At 45.1% G+C, this 24,319-nt stretch overlaps 1 protein-coding gene across 11 annotated transcripts in view; it reads left to right on the top strand.

The window, feature by feature from the left end:
• The window catches only part of LPP (LIM domain containing preferred translocation partner in lipoma), a 318,754-nt gene that overhangs the window by 81,707 nt on the left and 212,728 nt on the right, over positions 1-24,319 (top strand). For 9 of the 11 annotated variants that reach the window (XM_064721315.1, XM_064721322.1, XM_064721313.1 and 6 more), the window contains one exon: positions 11,155-11,219. The exons of the other annotated variants lie outside the window; for them this stretch is intronic. The gene's annotated coding sequence lies outside the window, so the exon portion shown is untranslated. The remainder of the gene's footprint in view (positions 1-11,154; positions 11,220-24,319) is intronic. 11 annotated transcript variants of the gene reach the window in all.

Genomic DNA, 24,319 nt, shown 5'->3' with positions numbered 1-24,319 from the left:
TCATTGTTTCCTCAGAGCTCAGCAAACCATTCTTTTGAGTCAAGGTGAATTGTTGATGTATTTGCAGGACTAAATAGCTGTTTCTAAGTTGCAGATAAATAGTCTGCAAGCTTCCAGATGCTGCCGGGGGGAGAAGTAAACATTTAGCTTTGGAAATGTGCGGATCACTTGCTCAGATCCCCTGCCCTTGAAGGACTTGTGGTATTGTTTGCTGCTGTTTCAGTGGCAGGAGGAAGGGCTCAGTTTGGGGCATTCTCTGCTGGGCAGCTCTGTGACAGCAGCCCATGCTTGCCTGTGAGTGGGCCACAGTCCCAGCAGGTGGATGGGAAGAGCCAAGGGGCAAAGGAGAGAGGGTGGAAATGGAGTTTCTGTCAGTGTTTCAGTACAGCTGAAGTGCAAGACTGATGTTCATTAGCAGTGGTGAATGGTAATGCTGCGCTTGTTTCCAGCCTGTTCCTAAGAGTGTTGAATATTCCTGTGCCAGCTGGAGGGGACCTGGGGAGAGGAAAAGCATTTTACCCTTAACTTCATCTGGGCTGAACCAGGGGGAGGAAATCCTGACCCTTCAGCTCTGTGGGATGATAAGAAATTAATTAGTAATCCCCAGGCAGGTTTCAGAAATTTTAATCCTCTACCTAGCTGCTGTTCTCTTGCTTTTGAGTTAGAAGTTGGAAAATACCAGCATACATGAGTTGGATTTCGATCTTTATACATCCATTCACTTCAATTTTAAGTACAACATCTTGTGCACGTTCATGTGCTTGCCCCACATGGCACATGGAATTGTAAAAATTGAAATCAAACCCAGCTTCCACTTTCCAGAAGAATGGTGCAGTTCCCACTGAAGATCATGCTGTCCTGAACTCTCTCAGTTCCTACTTGATGACATTTTCCCCTCCATCATGAATTAAAACATGGTGCTGAGTACCCATCCAGAGACAGCCATGTTTCAGTGGCAGATGAAATTATTCCTGGATCTATGAGTTTGTAAAACACTTTGGGATCTTCTAGAATGGAAAGTGTTCTTGTTTGTTTGTCTGAGGCAGTATTTTCACCATGTTTTATTTCAATTGCTCCTGTTATATTTGTTGATTTTCATTATATCTTCAGATAAGGCTTATATGAAATGGGCTTCTGTTTTGTTTTCTCACCAGAGGAGTGATTCATATTCAAATTGAAATGTGGTATTGCTCTAAGCCAACCTTCTCCCTATGCACTAATGGGAGGAGAGGGAGAAACAGGCATGGACCAAGCAGGATTATGTTTCTCCTACTGCATTTAGAAACTTTCCAAATGGCTTTTCAGGCGGACACGTGGACTTGCCTCGCATGGGAGAATCCTGGTCTTGTATGTTTTAAGAATATCAGATGAGCTTGTGCCTGCTCAGTTCTCTTTAGGCTGCAGACACACATGCTGCTAGCATTGTTGTCCAAAAGAAACAAAAAAGGTAATTTATGATCCCTTTTAAGTTGAGGTGGTTTTGTTTTTGGTGGTCCTATATTTTCTCTCTATTCATAACACTAGTTTTAAGAAAGTCACTGGCACTAGTCCTAGGGCAGTGACTCCACAGGCACCTTCTGCAGCATGGCCAAAGCCATCAGCCCTTGGTCTCTGCTCCTGCATGATGCTTTCTCCAAGGGAGCTGGTTGCCATCTGCAGGAGAGGAAAACTGCACAGTGTAGCTGATGTTTCTGTTCTGGTTAGAACTTGGGTAGCCCAGTGCAGACTTCCTCGAGAAGTTTTACCACAGGTACTCAAGAAATGGAGAGAAGAGGTGCTGAGATTCCAGCTGGGGTCTTGTGTGTATTTAGGGCTGTGCTGCTTGCTCTGTCACCTGCAGCTCAAAGTGAATGTCATTGTAGGTCTTGTGGGGCCTGGTGCCTCCAATAAGCACCCAGACTGAGATAATATTGTATTTAGTGGAAATCAATAAAATATAGGTGAATGTTCTCACCTTAGTTAAAGTGACCTAGCTGAGCCTACTCAAGAGGATATTTACTGGGTTTTAAACTGAGAACACAGCTCAGTCTCTTTCCTTGGTCCTTCCAAGCTGGGCTTGGGCAGGTGAAATGATCCTTCCCCATTCAGCCTTTTAATTTTCACAGTTTGTGAAACTATCTGAACATTCCTAAGGTGCTCTCAGGTTTTGAGATAAATGAGGAGATATTGACACTTCTAAAGTAGCACCTGAGGAGCTGCTGAGCCTTGGAGGATCTGCCGCCTTGAATGGAATACTGGTGACCATGTCCTCTGTGCTCTGTGACAATTCAGTTACACCAACAGGCTGAGGGCATTGCGAGGGTTGAAAATGTTCTGCACTTTTGTTGGCATACAATAAGAATTTATGAGGAAGTTTTCCCAAGGAGGAAAAAAGAGAAGGAGCTGTGACAGATCTTCATAGGAGAGCTGGTGAGACAAATGTGAGACCTTGGTTACACATCACCTAAATACTTTCTGACTTAAGATCATTTGAGCTGGAATCACTTGCAATTAGCATGGGCTTGGCAGAAACTGGCACTGCTGCTGTTTGTGCAGAAACTGCTTGCACAGTCCAGTCATGCCAGGGGGAAAACTGCTGTTAGCAATTAGTACAGGGGCAGTCTTGAGGTGGTGTCTGTGCTGTGGCTGCTCTTAGAGCAGCTGATGTCCTTGATGGCACAGCAACTCTACAACCAGCAGCACAGCTGTCTGTCACCTCTACCCAGTCTGTCATGCAAACGTTATGTTCTTTAACCTATTTGTCATCATAGCCACAAGTTTTTTAGGCAGCTATTGGTGTCTAGGAGCTTTTAACTGTATTGCTTGTGAGAAATTAGGGTTTCACGTGGTCCAGGGAGATGTGACCATGGCTTCTGCTCTTCGCAGTCTGCTTTTGAGGCAGTTTTCTCAGCTGGCTGTGGTCAGGCTGAGGCAGACTGCAACCTGTTGCAGGCTCAAATGACCCAGCTGGGAACAATTGCCCAATTGACACAATAAATTATATCTAAATCTGTTAAATTGAGTAAATAATGAGGACCACAGGGCACCTGCTGATCCCCATAACCTGTTTTGCTGGAGGTTGGGCAAAGTGTCTCCTGCCTGCCTGCCTGCCTGATGGAGCCTTGGAGCTTGTGAGTGGGTGGCGTGGGAACTGGGGACAACTGAGGGTTCGTTCAGGGATGCAGAGTTGCTCCTTGGGGCAGAACAAGAAATGTATGATTCTTGGCCCTAGAATGAAGAAAGCAAGATGCTGTGGACTTGTTGCAACCTGTGCAGTCTGTGAATGTTTTCTTCTTGTCAGATGCTGCTGTCACATAAGTTATTTTCTTGCCAAAGGGCAGGGAATGAGCTAGCGAAGTGGGAGAGAGGGCTGCGTGTTGTAGAAATCAGTGCATCAAATGTGCAGTTCTTTACTTTCTGCTTTTGCAGTGTTTATTTACCTATAGGATTTGGGGGGGCAGAAGGGATGGTGGTGTAGGACGTTCATCTGTCTCATCCTGGAGAAGGCGTGCGTTCAGATGAGAAAGCATTATGCATACAATGCCTGAAATCAGCCCTTAAAATAGCACGCTCCACATCTTAGTAATGTATTGAATATATCTGGATAAGAAACAGTCTGATTGAAGTATTGAGCTTATTGTAGTGTGTCTGCTGTGACTCATCAGGAAATTGAAAATCTTGGGACAAAACTCACCCCCCTTTTTGGGAGAGACGGGAATTAGTCTTAGATGGGAGGTAATTAATTGTTCTGTGATTGCCGTAAATAGGTACTGAACAACAAGCTCGTACTGAAATATTTATATCCTGAGCCCTGTCTTGTGAGCCCAGCTATCCAGAGTCTCCATCAGACAGAGACAGTGAAAAAGAAAGTTCTTTGGAATGAGCAGCACTTCCACCTACATGCGTTTAAGCGAGACTGGTTGGAGGTGAGCTGGTAGGCTGCATGCTGTAATAAGCCATTTACCAGGATAATGGCTGTAGGCTACAAATGCTGTTTCTACTTAGTCTGTCTATTCAATGCAAACATTAAAAAAGAAAAAGCTCTCTCCCTCAGTAAAGTCTATAATACTCTTAATCCCCAGTGTACTCCATGAATATTAACCCAGCCAATGTCATAACACTCCGTGGAGGCAGATGATGCATGTGCAGCCTTTTTCATCCACTGGAGAAACTGAGGCAGTGGGAAAGTCTTTAGGCTTCTGGTTTTGGACCAGGGCAAAATCCTGGGCAACAGTTCAGCTTGCCTGGGCAACAGTTCAGCTTGATGGTAAGTAGGCACCTGCTGGCTGGCCCTTGGTGGGAGTATGGGGATTATGATTTTCAGGATCTAATCCCATAAATTTAGAGTTTCATTTGGAGAGATTTGCTGCTTGCTGTTGCGGGCAGTGCTGCCCTGCTTGTGGAGTCACAGAGAGTGCATTGGCACAGCTGGCAGAAGTGGAATTTGAGGGTGAGAGTGTGTGCAGGAATACCTCTGTAATTTACTGAGTAGCTATAGCCTTTATATATCTGTCTGACTGGAGGATATTGCTGGGAATCCAGATGTTGAGAAAAGAAGCAAGAGAATCAAGATGATCAAATACCTGTTTAAAAAAAAAGTGCCCAAGGAAAAGAAGCTTGATGGCTTTGTGTTTGTCTGCAGTGAAGTCATGGCAACACAGAACTCATTTAGCAAAATTAACTGTTTCTCTATCTTACCAAAAAAAAAATCAAATTAAAATGATGCAAGGGAACATCCTTTTATCTAAACCAAATGAGTCCATTTGTGCCAAAGCAAAGGAGTCATCCTGGGGAGTTTGCTCCAGAGAGCACATATTTTATTGGTACAGAATGTAACAGTTGTCCCAAAGCCATAACTGTAAAAGCATGGTGCCTTAGGCGAGCACTTTCAGTAACAGGAAAACCAAACTTAGGTTCCCGCACCTGCATGCTGTTGAAATAGAAGCATAATTTCCAGCTTTTGGTTGTTTGGGATTTCAGCTCAGTTAAGATCTGGATGCAGCTTTCAGGACTGTAATCTTTTTAAAACTCCTTATGGATAATGCTTACTTTTGAAAATATCTGGGGACAAAATGCTGATGCTTCATTGACTTGGATGCACCCAAATACTTGTAAAAAACCAGTTGCCTCTAGGTCCCTTTGACTTACATTAGACCATAGGGTTCTTTGTGCCCAAGACTTGTTTTAATCTCCTATTTTAAGTACTATTTGAAATAATTCTCACACAAGCCCCAGAGATGACTCTTCTGTGCTACTTCTGTTTTGACATTAACTGCCCATCTCCAGGCACAGACCACTCTGTGAAGTAGCACAAGAGGTGAACCACACAGTGACTGTGTTGGTAGACACGAAAGTTCATTTTACATCACTAAGAATCTCATATTTGGAATTCAGAAATTGTTCATCTTGCTAATGAGCAGGGGCAAGCTCCAGGGAAAATATCACGAACTCAGATGTGTTGCTTGAGGCGCCTGGAAAGTGGCGTGTCTCTTAAGCAGTGTTTTCCAACCAGATTTTACTTTGTGGCTCTCTGGGAGATGGTTTTAGGCAACACCTTATGGTTTCCCTGAAAGTGTCTGACAGCAGAGAAGCAGAGTTTTTATCTGTATGAAGGAGTGCAACAGTTTGGGGGAGATTTTAAGGATGATTCAACTTTGAGATGGCTTCTGTGAAAAATGTTGGGTAAGCTTCAGACTAATTAGAAACTTCCCCTTTCGCTGAAATCTCAGAATCACAGAATATTTTGATTTGGAAGGGACCCATATGGCTCATTGAGTCCAAATCTTAAGTCAGTGCTCACCAGGTGAATGTAAATTGTTTTCCGTTGGTTCTCATACCTGGATGACACTGATGCCTTCCTCCTGCAGCTTTAATTTTGGTTTAATGAAAGAAAAGTGAATACTGAATGTATGGAAGGAGTTCTGATCAGTGAAGCAAAGCCACAGTTATTGTATATCTAGGCAGATAACTCGGATGTTATTTAAAGCTGATCTCTGTCAAAAGTCAATGTTTAAGGGTTCTCTTTGGAAAGCATTCCTTTCATGAGGGACCTCATGTGAATGGTGGAGCTCTTCACACTGCTGGATCACACTTACCTGATGGGTTGCACAGCCTGGCTGGGAGTCATTGACGCTTCCCAACTCAGCCTCAGGCTGGTGTATTTGCATTAGTGACCTGTTTCTTTCCACTTGTTCTCTCATCCCCAAGCCTGGACACAGTCCTTGGTTTAGCTGTTAAGAGTGTGGGAGCAGAGGCTCCTGGCACAGCCATTGCTGTGGGCTTGGGTGTTGCCATCAGGAGAGAAGCGTGCAAGGGGGTGAGGATGGGAGCGCAAAGCCCAGGTGATTGCTCATCAGATGTTGTCAGAGGCTTTTAAGGAGTAGCAACTCACATATCAGGCTTTCTTTGGTGAGGGATGAAATTCCCCAAGCCAGAATGTTCACAAGCGAGGCAGCCCCAGCCCTATGGGCTGTCCCAACACGCTTGGGGAGGATAAGCACAGCGGAAAAGCCCGAGGAGCTGCTGCCAAACGCCTGGGAAGATGCAGCCCACGGTGTCTGTTGTGTCTGAGATCTCTGTAAAGTCTCTCGCATCTTTCCTCAAGTTTAGTTTTCCAGTGGAGGCTGTTGCAGTAATGAGAATGTCTCCCATCTGCTCCTCACATGGCTTGGCACATTTAGCCAGAATATATATATTTTTATTATGGGGTTAGCCAGTGGTAACCATGACAATTAGACTTATCACGCAGCAGTTTTTTTTCCCTCCTTGAGTCAGTTTGAAATGCTGACAATTAAATGGATACAGTACACTTTAGAGATCCATCAGTCTCTTTGTTGTCTTGACAACCAGAGTATATTTAGAAATGTAACAAGTACATGGAGTTCAATTGCACTTTTGCTAAAACATAGTTTTGTAGCTTGAGAATTTAATCTGTTGTTTGTGGATCCAGGTGCTTATTTGAGCTACGCCTGACGTTCTCTTTGGTCTCTCTGGGAAGCTCCCACGTTGGCTGGTGGAAAGAAGGTCCTTGTCAAGCAGGGAGCAAACGTGCCCAGGGTGTGTGGCAGGGGCTTGTGTGAGGGGCTGGCAGCCACTTCCTCCGTGGGTACTGGCTGTGCTGGGTGCTCCTGTGTACTTGTGGCTGTTGGTTTGTAGTGCAAGAGGAGCGTGTGTGCTTGTTGTCCCAGATGTTTGTCCCTGCAGATCCAGCTCAGCAAACAGGGCTGGGCAGCCATGAGCAGCATGTCCAAACACCCTCTCCAAGGCGAGCTGCTGTCAGGGGTCAGTGGCACTTTGGTACAGGAGGACAGTGCCATGCTGCATGACTGGCAGACTGTGATGCCTCTCCTCCTGCCCCTGGGCTACCCAAGCAACTCTTGGCCATGGAAGCAATAGCAAGGACTGTTTCTCCATATAATTTCTTCTGTTTTGTCTTTGATTTGATGGGGGCGTGTTTCTTTGGTTTTAACAAAATACTACTACTATTTTTTTTTTATTCCTTCCAGTTTGACTGGCAAAATTGAGTTCATGCTCTCCCTGCTGAGCTGGAATAGCAGTTTGTGGGCTAGCTGTCTGGAGCTATGGATTTTTAAGGCTGTATCCAGGACTGGAAGAGAAGGAGGGAATTACGATGGAGTGCACTTTGTGGAGCTCTAAATAAGGCTGTCTCCCAGCACCCCTGTGCACACGCTGATGGTGGGTGTGTGTGGAGTGTCTGTGTTACTCCCTGCCCTTTCCCTTTCGAGCCAGGGGAGAGCTGTGGTTGGTGCAGGCCCCTGTGTGGGTGTGACAGCCATACCTGCACGTGTGGTGACGTGCCAGCCCAGAAAAGCACCTGGGATGTGTGGCCTCCATCTGCTGCCACCCTACAGCCCAAAGGCTGTGAGACAGGGGCTGGCCCTACAGTGCCCTTGTTACACTTTCAGCACATTTCAGATCCAAGTCTGGACAGGTGTGGATCAGAGTACTTCCCTGGCTTGAGTGGTAAATGAATAAAATTAAAGTCAGATGAGGAAATAGCTCAAATGTTCCCTGCTGCCCCTCTGCCTGGCTGACCCAGAGTTGTCCTGGTCCGGGCTGTCCCTTCAGAAGGCTCACAGGCTGAGGAGCTGCTAAAATGGGCTTCTTTGTGGTGATGTGTTGATGGCCTTTCATAATTGGCACATCCCGTGGCAGAGACTGGGGTGTTTGTGTGTTTTCTGTAAAACATGAAGCAAGACTCCTCCATTTCTCCCTGTCTTAGGCTTGGCTGCTAATTGATTCTTGGCAACATTATTTGGTCAGGAGAAGGGAAAAAACCCAAGCAAAACAGAATTCTTCTTTATCAGCAAAGCTGTGGCAAAGCAGCAATCTGAACAAGAGGTTGGTTGCAGCAGATGGAGCGGCCTTTTGCTGGAGGGAACCAGTTCATTTGGTGAGAAGGTTTAAAGAAGACAATGGTGTGTCCATGGCATGGGTGTAGTGGTGTTCATCCCCGGGCAGAGATCTGTAAGCCTGGTCAGGAGAGCTGCTCTGCTCCTGGGGAGCACAGCCAGCACAGGTTTGCCACTGGGATGGTTTGGTACCAGGAGGTGAGGAAGGCTCCAGGGAGGGAAGTCCACCCTGAGGTCAGCTATTAGGGACAGTGACAGCTGGAAAAATGTATCTGTGTTTCCTTGGCTGCACGACATCTTTATGCACTACACCCAAAACATTATTAAGGCTCAAAAGGAGGACAGAATTGCATGATTTTGCTTCCTTCTTTCCTGTGTTTCTTTTTCATTCATTACCTGTGAAATAATGTAGTTGATTTCTCAGTGTATATGCACAGCTCAGTTTAGGTTTTATATTTTCTTTCTTCTCTCCATTTCACCAATTTCCCAATGAAAATCCCAAACCATAGTTATATTTTCATTCGAACTCTGTTTGTGGACTGTTAACATGTTTTGTTCCAGTGTTTAATAGCTGCTGGGGTTTATTCTTAAAATATAACCACCAAAACCTAACAATCCTAATGACTATTCAAGAGTGCTTTAAACAAGTTATCCCATTCCATCTGACAAGGATAATGGTCTTCTATTAGAAGATACTTAGCTGGAGGTTGGATGAGCTGTAATGTTTATGGGCCTGCAGATCTGTAACCAGACAAACTCAGAATGACTCCTTGGATTTCAGTGGAGCTGTATTTGTTTATTACAGCTGAGGCTTAGGCAGTACTTTAGATGCAAATTGCAACCTCTGTGAAGTTAAGTGGGGTTTTGATTTAATTTCTGGAAGCAGTAATGTCCACAGAGAAGCGAAGAGCTGAGACCCACACAGCCTGAAGTCTGTAACTTTGGGTTGCTCCCTTTCACTTACTGTCAAGATCAGATTCCCTTGGTTGGGGCTGCTAATTGAAATGCAGCTTCTCTTCAGCATCTCCTAAAGGCAGGCAGGAGAGAGTGGAAGTGCAGCCTGTGCAGGTTATTTATCTCCCTCCACATTTTGCAGGAAATGCCAGTGCTTGGGTGGTTCTCTCTGACTTGTGGTTGGGCTGTTGACCTGGAGCTTGTGCTCTCAGCTCCAAAAATGCAAAGGCTCTGTGCTGAGTTATCTGGCTCTGATGTGCAGAGAGCTGGGATCTCCTTTGCCCCAGCTTACCCATGTCCATGCAGCAGTCAGGAGACGTGGACCACTGCTCATCACCCTCACTGTGTGTGTGGCATAAGTGATTCACCATGCATTCATTTATGGTCACATAAGGGGCATCAGTTTAAAGCAGGCTTGAGACGTAGGTTAGTGTTAGCTATTTGAAGTCTGAAGTCTGAAAGCAGCATCAAACAGGGAGCAGAAAATGTATCATGCACAGAAAAATCTCTGGGATTTGCTTCTCCCTTTAAAAAATAATAGTAATAAATTCCTAACTGTTTGCATATGCTGTCTCCTCTGTGGTCAGGACACCTGTCTGCTTCTTTGCTGATACTTGATACAGGCTTACAGTGCTTGCAAAAATGTTAACGTGAATTTTTTGTCATGGCAAATATGTAAAGAATATCCAGTGTCTGTGTGGGCAGGTTCTCAGCAGATTTTTCTCTGTGTTTTGCACTTTGGTGTGGATCTGAAGCAACTGCTGAAATTCTGCTGCCCTTCCTTCACCACAGACCAGGAGGGCAAGGCTGCTGGTTCTCCTGCAGTTCTGGTTTTCCTGAGCAAGACAGCTGATGGTGGGGCTAATGAGTTTTAGCCTGGCTTCATTAAAGAAGCAATACATGCACCTGGCTAGAAGTGTCTCTCCTTCTCATTAATGGCTTTTGATCCTTGGCTGATCTCAGGAAAATAGGGGTGAGGATGCAGTTAGGAGGGGCTGGGGTCACCTGGTGTCACCAGGCGCATGGTGAGCTGGGAGACCAGGGGTATGTCGAGGTGGACCTTTTGCTAGTCATCACTAGTACCTCTTAAACTTGCTCATTTCTTCTCCAGGACTGAGATGAAAAGAAATAGAAAACATCAGAGTAAGCTCAGATATCAATAAGCTGGAAGTATTAAAGACTGCTGGTTGAAAAAAGCTTGTGGTAACTTGAAAAACTGTGTTTTCTCTTTAATTGGGTGTCTTTGGAGGCGCCCAGAAAGAAAACCAGGGCCAAAGTTGGAGGTAGGGTTTGGGCTGTCCCACCCTGACTCTTTTTCCACAATGGCTGTGTGTTTAATGCATCCCATCCATGCTTTGGTGCTCCTTGATGCTCGCATGGCAGAGCCAGTGCTGTGGGAGTGACTCATGCCTGGCCGTGAGCGGAGGCTGAGGCTGGGGAAGAAGAGGCCCTTTAAGCATGAGAGGCAGAAGGGCGTCTGGTGAGGCTTAAAAAGGGACTTTGTTACCTGCAGCCCTTACGTCAGTGCCTTTCACCAGCCCTGCAGTGATTTAAAACAAGTAGCTTCTCTTTCAAATAAACCTCAGCTACCCCAACACTTGCTCAGATGTAATCTGTGCTGCCAACGAGTGAAAAACCCCTATATGGGTCAAAACAGGGACAGACTGACACATGACTTGTGTCAGAGGAGAGGAAAAAAGGCTGTGGTCTGCTCTGTACAGGAGGGCAGCTGGCCTTACATGCCCTTTTGGGGCTGTTTTCTTGGCGAGGCATTACAGCCAGCTTGATTTACTTTCTGCTTTTACAGTGAGCAAAACATTGATTCTGACCTTTCTGTTTGCACCCACAGAAGTCCCTTGGAAGTGCCTGTCTGTACGTCTGACTGGGTGCCTGACAGGGCTACCTTGCTTCCAGGTGAGGAATGGATCAACTCCCAGGGCTTTTGCCAGCTGCTGAGTTTAGGGATAGTGGGAAGACCTCAGTACCATGTTGAGTCCTCAACAGCTGATGGGTGTTTCTCCAAAGCCTGGGGGGGGGGGGGGGGGGGGTGGGATGCCAGCCTGCCCAGGAGGCTTGAAGTGGTTTTACTGTTTCTGGGTCCAAGTTTGGAATTAGCAAACATGCAGGCCCTTCTGCAGATTGGGAGTGTGGCCAGGGAACAATTGCTTGGTCCTGTTGGTCATGTTGCTTTTACTTCTCTTTTGAACAAAGCTTTCCTGCTCATGGACCTGAACTCGTTCCCCATCCACGGCGTGGTGCTCTGCAGGCTGTGGATGTTCCCAAATGGTGATGGAGGGCTGCCTGTATTGTTAGCTGAGTCTAACTGTGCTTCAGTGGACAAATAGAAATTATTGTGAGGAGCAAATTAATTCATTCTTCAGAATTGCCAATTCTGTCAAATTCACTGGAGATATTTAGCTGTGACTTAAGAATCACTATGATGAACCAGCCCAAAGGATTGTAGGAGTCCCTTGCTGGATTATGTGTAGGATGCACACTGTCCTTTGTGCCCATGCCACGATAGAATGATGTGATTGCAGGGCAGTGGGTCTGTCCTGAAGCCTCTCTCAGTTGTGTCACCCCAGGAGACAAAAAGGTGCTGGAGGTGCTGCAAAGTCATGGCAGCAGGGGGGAAGAGAGCAGCTTGTGCAGCCTTGCTGAGAAGCAGAGAATGAGAGACCAGCTGCCCTGGTGGTTGTGACCAGTGGAGCTTCTTTGTTTGCCATGATATGACCTGATTTTAGGAGCATGAGATGGGCCAAAGTCAGGAACAGTGAATCTTCACTCTGTTGTTCACTGAATTTAATTGCGCTCTCATTCTTCTCTTTTGATACACAATATACATCCCTACTTTCTGCCTTTACCCTCTTCTTGAGTCTAATTTTTGTGGGGTTTGGTTTTTTTTTGTGGGTAAATTATGTCTAGGTGGAGATGAGATTTCAGTATCCTGTTTACTGCAAACAGTTGGGGCCATTAATAAATGCTGACAGACAAAGACAGACCAGGGATTAATAAGTAGAGGACAGGAGATTAATAGCAAGAGCGCAGAATCTGGTTCAAGGCCTGATTTTCCCAGTTGCTGGGCTATGGAAGATTAATGGTAGCTCTTCTGCTAGTCTCACTCCTTCTGTGGTGGCTTTCCTGGCTAGGTTTAATAAACCATCCCAGTGCGTTGCTATAAATATGAAATCTAGGAAGAAGCCCATTGTTAAATTAAGATGTCCTTATGTTAACTAAATGAGACAGTATTAGTTTTGTTTTCTAGTCAGCACTTGAGCAACATCATCAATGCATTTGTGAGTGGTGAAGTCAGATTTTCAAGTGCTTACAACTCCTCTCAAGACAAAAACATATCATAAAATGTATTTTGTGAAGCAAGCTGTGTCTGACAAATTGGTTTTTTACTCTGTGTCCTGTGCAAGAGATTGATTTCTCTTCTCTTGACTGGGTTTTCAGCTTCATTTCTGTGAAAAATTGGGCTCTTTACCTGTTGCATCTGGTCTCTCATTAGGTTTAGTGTGAGATTAGATCATTGCAAGAAAACACCAGCTTTGCAAAGAGCATTCCTGGTTAAATTTGTGGGAGAACTGAGCATGGGACTGCATCACAGCAAGTTTTATTGTGATAGAAGGCTGTGTGCTGTTCAGGGTATCCTATATAGACAGTTCCAACTCTTTCTTTTTAGGCTGGAACTGTTGATTTAAGCACTCCTGTAGTCTTTTGACCTCTGCCGTCAGGTATTTTGCACAGTCTCTGCAAAGATGATCCCCAGCCCTTGGTGCATAAGGTCACAGTGATATATAGCAATGTGTATGGCTGTGTTGGGAAGGAAGCAGCTGTGTCCCTGTGACAATGAGCGTGGTGCAGCTGGGACTGACATCAGGACTGCATGCAGCAATAGCTGGATTTCTTTTCTGGGGAAGAAAGCCTATGCACTGCCTTGGTGGTCCTGTAACAAAGCTTTTCCCCTCTTGTCTGCTCTTGCATGCAGTGCCCTTGGCTTTTCAGAAGTTAATTGATTTGTCTATATTATGAGTCTCTCTTTAATTTTATTTGTGTAAAGAAGAACACACGCTAATCTTTCTCCAGAGAAATGCTTTGCGTTGCTCCTCTTTGAACGTTGGCCCTGGGTCTGATGCTTCTTAATGAGCCTTTAACTGCACAGCTATGGTTCCCACACGCTCCAGCCTTGACACACACATACTTGTACACCCACGTGCCTGCTCCCAGCTGAACCGAGCCTGCCTGTTTTGGGTTTGTGGGCAAGGCAGCACCTCCCTGGGAAGCCCTGACTGTGAGAGGGGGCTTTATACCTGCACAGAGAGATAGACCAAGCCCCTCATGAGCTGTCCTGTGAGCTGGAAGGGCTGTAACCTCTTTACCACCCTGTCCTCCCACCTTGTGGCTGGTTTGAAGTGCATCTCCAGGAGCGTGGATTCCTGCGGGCTGTGCTGCCTGCAGAGAGGACCTGGTGCTGAATTGCTGTCTGGAATGCCACTGGCTGCCAGATCCTTGATAGCTTGTTTTTAATGAAGATTCCTCCTGTAATTCCTAGAATATCTTGCAGTGCAAAAAAAATGAGCGATGTGTGTATTTTGCTGTGGGCTGAATTTTTCCTGCTCTTCACAGTTCCCTCCATGAACAGAGAGGAGGAGGAGGGGGAAGCAGCTGACTGCTTTCTTTTTGTTGTTGTTTTTGTTTTTCTCCTTGACTTCTGTGAAATATGTGGCGATCAATCGCTCGCGACTAACAAAATGTTTTTGTTTCTCTTTGCAAAAGCATATGGGAACTGCAGGAAAAGCATATGGGCGTTTTTAGGAAAACATATTGGTGAATGGACAAATTATAGCAGTGCCAATATGTTTTGGATGTCTGGCTAGACCACTAGTACTGCCACACTTGCTGGCATGCAGACACGTCCACGAGATTTCCAGCGCGTGAGGGGTGTGTGGCTACTCCTGGGGAAAGGCAGGCTGGGCTGGATCAAGCCCCTGCTGAAACAGTGCTGTGATCCATCTCTGGGGTGTGTGACAGCCTCATCGTGTCCTGGAGAAGGCTCTGGGCTCACGTTTATGGCAGCGTATCCATTCTGTCAGGAGACAGAGCCCAGAGATCCACTTGCAGCTGGCTGCAAGCAGTGATAATGGTAACCATTTTTCTTTCCAAAGCACTGGACTGCAGTCCTCATAACACCTGAGCTTGCAAACAGCTAGGCAGCCTCTGGTTTTCCTCTGCTGCTCTAGCAAGATCTTTGTGGTAGCTTGGGCTGTTGCTTTTGATTTCTCCATCAAGAGATTTGCTTTTCAGGAAATGCAGAACATTGGCAGTGTTGTTTCTGGTCCCAGTCCTGTTTGCCCTGGTACTGGTGATCCAGAGAAAGAGATCCATAATCAGGGAGCTGTAAGAGGATTAAGTTGTCTAGGCTGGTGAGCTCTGGTGGCTCACAGCATCCCTGCAGTGGGAGCTGTGGACCTCTGTCCATGATGTCCTTGGTAGCTCCAAGGATGGGGCAGCCCTTCCTGGCCACCCCAGCAGTGAGGGAGGGCTGCCTCCGTCTGGGATGGGCATGGCTGGGCTGCAGAAGGGGGTCAAACACATGGCTGAAGACTGGGGGGATGAGCAAGATACACATCTGGGCAGTCATTTGGATGTTATGTGGTTCATCTGGGTTATGAACTGGCACTCAGATATTCTGAGTGGTAATTCAGCACCTTTTAGTGCTCTCCCTCTTGCCAGCTTCAGGATGATTTGCTAGAGAGTAATTTTACATTATTTAATGTAGCCACTTTCCTTATAGCTCTTTTGTTCTGTGAAACAATTCCTTCTTTTATTATGCAAACAGTACATTAAGATCCTTGTGGGCCTAAGTTCCCAACAGTGCTTGAGATGACGGCAGAGAAGTAGGTTATTTCAGAAATCATGATTCTCTCCTCTAGAAGCTTTCTTGGAGTTCTGCTTTAACTGCTTTTGATATTCTACGTGCTTAAAAAAAAAAGGCTAAAAAAATTCAGTACTTCCTAAATGTTATAGAGCTCAAAAAATACACTGTATGCCTTGTCACAATATTTAATACAGAGTGCTATTTACAGTAATGAATCAAAATGTCAGTTTTTAAAATATGAACTGTCAAAGTGTTCCTACTTCACAGAAAACTTTGATATGACAGTTTGTTAATCATATGACTATTACATCAAATGTGTCTAAGAGTACTTTTGCTCGACAAAGTCTTTTTTTATTCTTTTCCCCTCCCTTTTCCCTGTTAATTCTGGCAGGGTTGTTTGACTGAATGCACCCTAATTAGAGGTCAGAAGAATCCAGAGCTGAATGCTTTTGTTTGTGGACAGAAGGGATGTGTCAGTGCCTGTGTTCTTGTTGGTCACGGTCACCTAATCTTAGGTACAGCCTGGTTTGGATCATGTCTCCCTTGTGAGCATGGTGGAGTGGTGCTGATGCTTCTGGGGTAACTGCATTTGGGCAGCTGGGCTAAAACTGTCTCTTGAGTAATAAAAAGCTGGCTTGTACTGTAGCATTTCTAATCCCTGCAGCTTTAGCATGAGAGCCCAAGTAAAATAAAGATCTCGAGGCTGCCTGTGCATCCTCAATGAGCTGGAGGGCTGGTGGAGCAGGGCAGGGCTGGTGCTGCTTCTTGGGCACGAGGCAGGGACCTGGGGATGCCAAGGTCCTCTCCCCAGTGCCTTTGATTATTCTGGACCCAGGTCAAGGAGTGGGTTTGGCCTCTGATTTCCCTTCCATTAATTTAGACCAGAATGCTTCACTTTTTTTTTTCTTTTGTTTGCTTATCTGCAAAATGGGAGTAATTAATTGATATTAGTTAACTCACAAGTCTCCTTAAAGCCGATTAGTGAAACAACTGCAATTCTGGTGAAGACAAGGGAGAGCTTATGTAGATAATCTTGCTTTAGAACACAGCCTGTGGAAGGAGCAGAGGGCTCAGCATGCTAATGTGAGGAGTGGAGGCCAGAGCGGAGTCCCAGGTGTAGCAGAGTCATGTACCTCTGCCCACAATGTCTTTGTGCCACATTGCCTGAGGCTTCAGATGGATTTTTACTGCTTGTTAAAACTCTCAGTTACCATTTGCGTAGGTCTTACAAGTGCAATATTCCTGAGTTGGAGTTGGCCCAGCACAGCTATGGGAATAGGAGGAGTCTAAAAAGGCAAAAGCTGTGTGTCAGCAGTCCAGAAAAGAGGAGTGTGGGCAGTGCAAGACAGTAAATCTTAGAATCAAAAAATCATGGAAAGGTTTGGGTTGGAAGGGAGCTTTGAAGAAGATTCTTTAGTTTGAATTCCCTTGTGATGGCAGGGATACCTTCCACTAGATCAGGTTGTTCAAGCCCTGTCCAACCTGGTTTGAACATTTCCAGGAGTGGTGCATCCATAGTTTCTCTGGGCAATTCCTTCTGGTGTCTTGCTGTAAAAAAATTATTTCTCAGGCCAAATCAGATGGTCTTGATTGTGGGTGTTTCTGGGGGCCTGATTAACTTGGAATTTCAGCTGGGCATGTCTGTTAAATAACAACCCCAATGCTTGCACTAATGTTACTGAAGAGATGATAAGGAGCTGTTTTCAGGGGTGTGATTGCATATTTAAGTGCACCTTTGAGCAGCACATCAGTGAGCTCTGGTGTGTGGAAGGCCCAGGTAAAGGTACTGCACACGTCTGAAGTCTGATGTGCTGACGCCCACTGGGTCTCACCCCTGGAAGGAGATTGGGAAGGTGAGGGCAGAGCTGTAGCATTTGTCACATGCATATCCTGCCGATAGAGGAGGTGAGGAAAAAACAGAGGGGAAGAAAGTGGGGAAGGAGGTGCTGGTGAGTGAGGTGATGACAGCAGGAGAGGCTTTGCGGGTGGTGATACCTGCCTGGTGTGGGCCTTGGGTGAACCAGCCCCAGAAGGGCTCCTACACAAACACAGGGGCACAGAGGGGCTGTCAGCAGTGAGGGCCACTGGTGTGTGAAGGCATCCCTTTTCAAACCACGTCTTTGTCACCTCCGTCAGGCCAGTGCTGCTGCGTTTCCTCATCCCACAGAGGAACGTTGATTATTACTCAATTTTCATTTCAGACAAACTGCATTTTTAGTGTGACGATTTTTCTTTTATTATTGTTAGTGGAATGGGTGGAAAAGGAGCTCTAACAGATGTATGATTAGCAGGGCATGAAATTAAAAATGTTTGTGTACAAGGAAAAGGTTGTTTACTACCAAATTCCTCATTTGAAAATGAAGTGATACTAAGACTGGCGGTGTGATTCTGCAGCAGCCCCCCTGTCCTTTCCTGTCCCTCCCTCAGCAGCATTGGCTGAAAAGTAGCAATATTTTTAATGTTACTTTTACTAAAAAAATAATAGTGCAATTAAAAAGTCAGTACCTGCCTTTGGAGGCAGATTGGTTAAAGAGGTTTTTCTCGTGCTCTGGCACTGATGGAGTCAATTCAAGAAAATATTTTGACTGATGTTTAAGCCCCACTGATTAGGCCGAATTGAATATTTTATATGAAAATTCATTTGGGTGGAAAATAAGGTTCTGATTGAATAATTTTGAGTGTGGGCATGTACCTGGGTGAATAGTATGTGTTGCCAAAATGTTGAAAAATTCATATTTCGAGTTGCTGCTGCTGCAGTATATGCAGAGGGGTGCAGATTAGTATGTAGTACTCAGTTCTTCCCTTATTTTATGGGTCAGACGTGTAGTGGTTTTGCACAGGAATGGCTTCAGATTCTGGTAGAAAGCTATCAGCTCTTAGATTTTTGTCTTAGAATGTGGGGGTTTATACTTGTAGAAAATATCTGTCCTTCCCCCCTGCCCCCCATGATAATGAAATTTTAAAATTTTTAATTTGAGAAAATGATCTTTTTTGTTAGGAGCTTTGCCTGTGATGTGCAATTCTCAAGTACAGCTGATCTTCCTGGATTTTTAAAATTATCATAGAATATGCTGAGTTGGAAGGGTGGATCAGGATCATCAGGTCCAAGTCCTGGTCCTGCACAGGACACCCCAAGAATCACACCATGTGCCTGAGAGTGAATATAAAAGAACGAGGTTAGGAAGTGTGCATCCGAAACATTTCATTTGTGTTATTCTGCTGAGATAAGCCCAGTCCTACCTAGGAGTGAACATTTCCCAGGTACTTTGAATTCTCATCTGTCTTATTCTTTGTCCCCTAAGACCTTTGTGGCCAAGGTCAGGGCTGACACTGGTTGCAGCCTGTTGGGCTGCTCGTGTGTGAGGTTTCACCTGGGTGAGTGTTTGCAGGACCCAGACCTGCGGCATCATCCTGATGGATTCTGCCCGCTGAGCATTGATGGCACGGAGCAGAAAATAGGAATAGGGCTAAGAGATTGTTCCTGCACTCTGGGAACAATTGAGACAGAAAATTGCTTCCAGGATTTCTTCACTTTTCCACAGAGAATAATCAGCCTGTGTAATTCTCTGCCACAGGAAATACTGCCTGAATCTGTTACTTGAAGACAGCAAGCAAAGTTCAGGTAGCAGCCTGAATACCAAAGGTGCTGCAGAGCAGGGACTGTCCCTTACTCAGGGCTGTTTTTTGTGTAGTGGTATTTTTTTGCTGCTTATGTCATGGGATATCACAATGGTGCAACCAGTAGGGCTGACAATTGAATAATGGCTTAGATAGCCAGGATGTTCTGGGTGCACAATTAGACTTTGGTGCCCTAAACAAGAGGACAAATTTGTATACTGAGCTTGTAAATGGAGTTTTGGTTAGCCTGGTGCTTGGATTCTACACCTGAGATTGTGGGGGAGCTTAGAGCAATTCCAGTGAGCTGATGGGTGTCTGGTAATTTCAGTCCTTCTCTTGGCTCTCTTTAATCTTTGCTTCATCGATATCAGCAAATCACTACTTCTGCACCTTTATTTGTTAACCTGAAGGATGGGGAGGACTTAGGCTACTTGCTGGGGTTTGTGTTATGTTTCTAATAAGGTCTTTCAACCATGTGCTTTAGTCCAACTTTTAGGGGAAATTATTTGCATTTTTTGAGTGAGAGTAGTTGTGACCAAATCACTGTATGAGCATTATACCTGCTGGGCTCCAAAATTTGATTCCTAAATTTCCATTAGTGGGTCATACTGGGCCAAAGGATATTGAACTGCTAGAATAGAAAGGAATAAAACAGAATGGAGTTGGTGTTTGGATATGGGCTCTGGATGTCATTGTTCCTGACTGTTCATCTGGCTAATGTTTGCTTTTGTGCAGTATTTGTCTGTGTCTGTGCTTCTGTGCACATGGGGAAAAGGAGGACAAATATCACTGGGGTGGATTAGCATTAAAAAATAGTTAACTGATCAAAGCCATAAAGCTTGTCCAAGTGAATTCTTCAGAGAAATAGTTTTGAATTTCCCAAGCAGCCGCAGGCCATGGAAGCGAAGCACTATCATTCAGAGATGCAAAAAATCCCCTTCTGTTGGAGTGTTGGACCTATTTGTTCCCTTTTAGGAGGGAATTCAAAATGTTTTCTTAATTTTCTTCTGAACAGCTCACTGCTATCCATCACGAGCCTTTGCCAGCTCTGCTCCCCCTCAGTTTTAACACTTCACTGAGATCTCTGTATCCATCCTTAAAATTTTGGACGCCTTTTGGCTCTGTGCACTTTGCTCTTATAGACCACACCTTGTCTCTGAGCTCAAAATGTTGTGAAGGAGGGGCTAAGTGTTGTCCTCAGTGCCTTGGTGGAGGTGACAGGGAAGGTGGGATGCAGATGGAGAGTGATGCCTGGAAAGGTTCTCCACACTTCCTGAAGGACTGCCTGGGGGCCCTGTCCCTGGTGCCATGTTCTGTCTTGTTACTGGTGCTGCCCCAGCAGGAGCACCAGCCCCACCAGGTCTGCAGAGCAGGTGGGACAAAGCAGGAGGGAATTTCCTTTGTCTCACATGGAGGAAAGTTGTTTGACTGCTCAAAGTTATTGAAGTCTCATTCTGAAGGTTAAGCAACCAGCCTCTGGGAATTGGGCACATAAATTTGCTTTATCCTTATGAAAGTCTCTTTCACAGTGTTTTGCTTTTTTTGCTTCTGCTTAAGATGTAGAAAAGAATGAAGTGCTGGTGTATGGTCCATACACAGGGTATTTGGATGGTACGGCCATTAATCGGAATGAAAATTATACTGTGGTGTTTCAGAGCTTGCCAAGAAAAAAAAGAAAGGAAAAACTCTCAGAAGACACAAAGTGCTTTGTAGCTGGAAGTGCCTGCTGCCCTGCAAGGTCTCAGCTGTCCTTTTCAGTCTCAGTCTTCTATTATTGAAAATATTTTTCTGCCTAATACCTACTAGCTTTTTAATACTGCTTAATTGTATGCATGCCCCCCCAAAAGAAAGCCACACATTTTTCTGCCTTTGGAAATGTTCAGCTTTAGGGCCCCCAGGGAGGGTGCTAATGGCTGTGTCCAGGCTGCCTTTCAGGCAGAGAATTCCACTTTTACTTTCCTTCTGAAATTGGGAGTTTCATTCTCCAGAAAACCAAATTCTCATAATTTTCATATAACCACATTTAAAGTGTGTGTGTGCATATATATATATGTGTGTGTGTATATATATATATATATATGTGTGTGTATATATATACATATACATACCCATATATACATACACACATATACATATATATAATTATCTTTAATCCTGAATCCTAAGTATATTCTGGTAGAAACTGAGGTCATCTTTGTAACAGGTGGACAATGCATGGAGAGCAAAGATGTGTCTGAGGGACAGGACTGCAGCTTTGGGGAGGGATTAGATGTTTGCACAAGTGTGGGCATGGCGTTCGTGTGTGCCATGTACACACATCCTTGGTTTCTGTGGTAGAACAGAGATGATTTACCCACATGGCAGGGCCATTTGCTAGGGAGAAGTCACCAGTGTTGTGTTCCTGAAGCAATAGAGAGGTGCATCCATATACAGGATAGTGCAAAGTAAAAGGGAAGCTCATCCTTCTCCAAGGTTGTGATTTGGCCTCTGGTATAGGCCACATCCTATGCTCAGATGGTAGCAGTGCTCAGCTATTGATAACATGAGGAGGAATTTAATCTGAAGCCCAGGGCCCTTCTGCATAGGGAAACCATTACAAAACAAAGCCAGGGTGTGAATTTAAAGTGCAATAGCTGTTCCAGGCGTGCTTCTCATGTGGGCAGTCTTATTCTGCTCTGAGAGGGCCTTTGTGCAGTTCTGCTTCATCCAGTGCCAAAGGCTCTCTGAGTGCAGAAAGAAGAATGCCCACACAGGGAGTGGATAGCTTTTCCAGGCTATTTCACCAAGCTGAAGAGTCCCAGGAGATGCCATGTTTTCATGTCCCCATGAATGTTGCAGGAGCCTGCCCTTCATTCAGCTCCCTCTCCACTCAAGCTTTCACAGGAGGGCTCTGTGGTGGGTGTCTTCTGGACCCTGCCAGGTGCAGCGTGCATCACTCATTTGCTTGAATTCTTGGGGCTGATCCCTGAGGACCTTGGTCTTGTCTTGGTGTTTCTGGAGTTGCAGTTTGGCATTCTCCATCAGGGCCATCACCTCTTGTGGTGTGTACAGGCTGCTGATAAGAACTCCTGTGAGAACGTGCCTGTGTTCATGTGTTGTTCCTTTTCCTTTGAAATTGCCTAGCAAACCTGTGCACTGGGTATGATCGTTGTCTGAACACTGTTGAACAGGGAAAAAAAAAAGCCCATCTGTTCTACAAAGAGGCAGTGTAAAGAGCAGGCTCTGTGACTAAATAAATTCACATCTGTTTAGCAGAACCATCAAATGGTGAGCAGAGGGGGCCTAATGTGAATCACATGTTGAAACCACAAGTATGAGTGAGATGAGCTGCAAAAGAGAGAGCCTGGAAGTGTTGATCCATGTGAGCAACTGTTGGTTTCTCTCCTTATTCTTTGCCTCTACCAGTTTCCTGAGCTAATGATGCAGAATAAAAAAGTCAGGGGTGTGCACATGTCTATGCATACTTATATGTGTAACTTTGTATTCATTGCATGATTAATTAACCTTCCTACATTATTTTGAGCCATTTGATCATAACTTCAATTATGGGGTGATGGGGGAGATGCAGAGAAGGGACAGTGGGGCTGACATGAAGAGAGCAGGTGAAGCTGTTCCCTACTGGAGGTGCTTCACAAAATAGTTGTCCTGGGGTATCTTGTTTTAAAAAGGAGATTGACTTGGAAGTGATTCCTTGTGATGATGTCTCCATCAGTGTCATCTCAAGGAACCCGATGGAGTGATCTTCACATGCTCAAGGTAATTTCAAAATAGGTATCTGTGTACCAGTCCTAACAGACTGCATCTTTCCGTGGATCAATGGACTTTGTTCCTCAGATTTTTCCCTTAGTGTTTTAAGCCCTGCAGAAACAAAGCGCAGCTCAAGTTTCTGTATTGGTTGCATTTGCAGTTTATTTTTCTTTTGTGCCAAGAACATATCAATACAATTTCAAAATGCTATATTTTGTGACTTGAGGCAGCAGTTTCTAACTTAAAAACAACAAGGCTTTGGGGAGGTACACACAGCTCAGGTGCTTTAGGGAAGGTTATTTGACTGGTCTCCATAGCCCCTTAGTGTCCATGCAGAGGAGCAAGCATCTTCTCTCCCACAGGATCTCATGAAAAGAAACACACAGTGATTTTAGGCTCAAATGTGGTTTCTTGATGCTGCCTTGCCTTTTGTCCTAGATATTTTGCAGCAAACGAGGCCAAACTTGTGGAAACAAAGAGTGGTGGAAGATAGGCTGTTAGATCTGATTTGCACAGACCCTGCTCTCCTGCAGCTCAGGCTGCTCTCTGTAGCTGACAGGGAGCTGTGTACAGCTCACCTGGGATGTGAGCTCTGCAGGAGCTGCTGGAGGTAATGAAGCACTTAAGGGCTGATGTGTTGAAGGTCCCCAAGGAATGATTAAGGTGTTGGCAGCTGTGTTACTTGGAAAGAGAAATACGTGCATTACACAGCAGAGGCATGCTGAAATGCCTTTCAGATGCTTGGTTGTGTGTGGGAACATGTTTTGCCTCAGACCTGAGAGATAGTGGTAGCAACTATTGAAGGGCATTTGATAAATGGAGCTGTGTGTGCACTTACCAGCTGCGGGACCCAGCTGCCTGCCCCAGCACAGCTCAAAAACGAGTGGTTGCCAGCAGTGGCTAAAATGCAGCAGCATATAAAAATCTTTGGAGATATTAGAAGTTTTGTTCTTCCCCCTAAAAGTACCCTCTGTTCATGATTAATTTCTTCTCTTCCATCACCCCCTGCCAGTCTTTTGGGAGACAGTGCAGTGAAGGTAAAAGAGAATCAGAATATTTTCCTGGAGACTGTCAGATTTGAGCTGTTCTGCATCTAGGGAACTGGTGTAGCCAGTCTAGTATGAAAACTGTTTAGTCACAGCAGAACTTCCTACTGATTTTTGGAAAGGGGAACAAATGATTAATTTGGATGGTCAAAAACAGAAGGCAGCAAAAGTGATAGTGGTGGAGCAACTGGGGTGGGCTTTTAGCAGGATGAGCTTGTTTAGCAAACTCACAAGGCTGGTGTGGATGCCTGGCTGGGTTGAACTTCATTGCTGGTAGTATGGTTTGAAACAGCTGGGGAATTATCTCCCAGAGCTTTGCATATCACTGTTATTGAATGAATGGACACTGAGTTAAAAGGGAAGAGCAGCAGTTTCTTGGGCTGGTGCTTGGTGCTTTTATGAGTTTCAAAGTAGAATTGAAAATCAAATTTCAAGCACTTGTCTTCTGTCTTGAGTTTCTATTCAGAGCAGAACTAATGCTCTATGGATACTAAACCAGAGCTTTATCTTCATGCACTCCACAGTGTCACAATCAGCTTTGCCTTTGCTTTTAATATACCCCTTCACCCATTTTCCTGTGCTTTAAGAACATCCCCTTACCCCTCCCTTTGAACAGGTGTCCTCTTAATGAGCTATATGTCATTATGTTATATGTCATATGTTTATTGCAAATAGCGTAGGGATAGCTAACACCACCTTGTGACCTACCCTTCTATCCATGT

The sequence above is a fragment of the Zonotrichia leucophrys genome, chromosome 9, assembly GCF_028769735.1.
Source record: "Zonotrichia leucophrys gambelii isolate GWCS_2022_RI chromosome 9, RI_Zleu_2.0, whole genome shotgun sequence".
Lineage (NCBI taxonomy): Eukaryota > Metazoa > Chordata > Aves > Passeriformes > Passerellidae > Zonotrichia > Zonotrichia leucophrys.
This window is presented reverse-complemented; position numbering and strand designations above follow the sequence as displayed.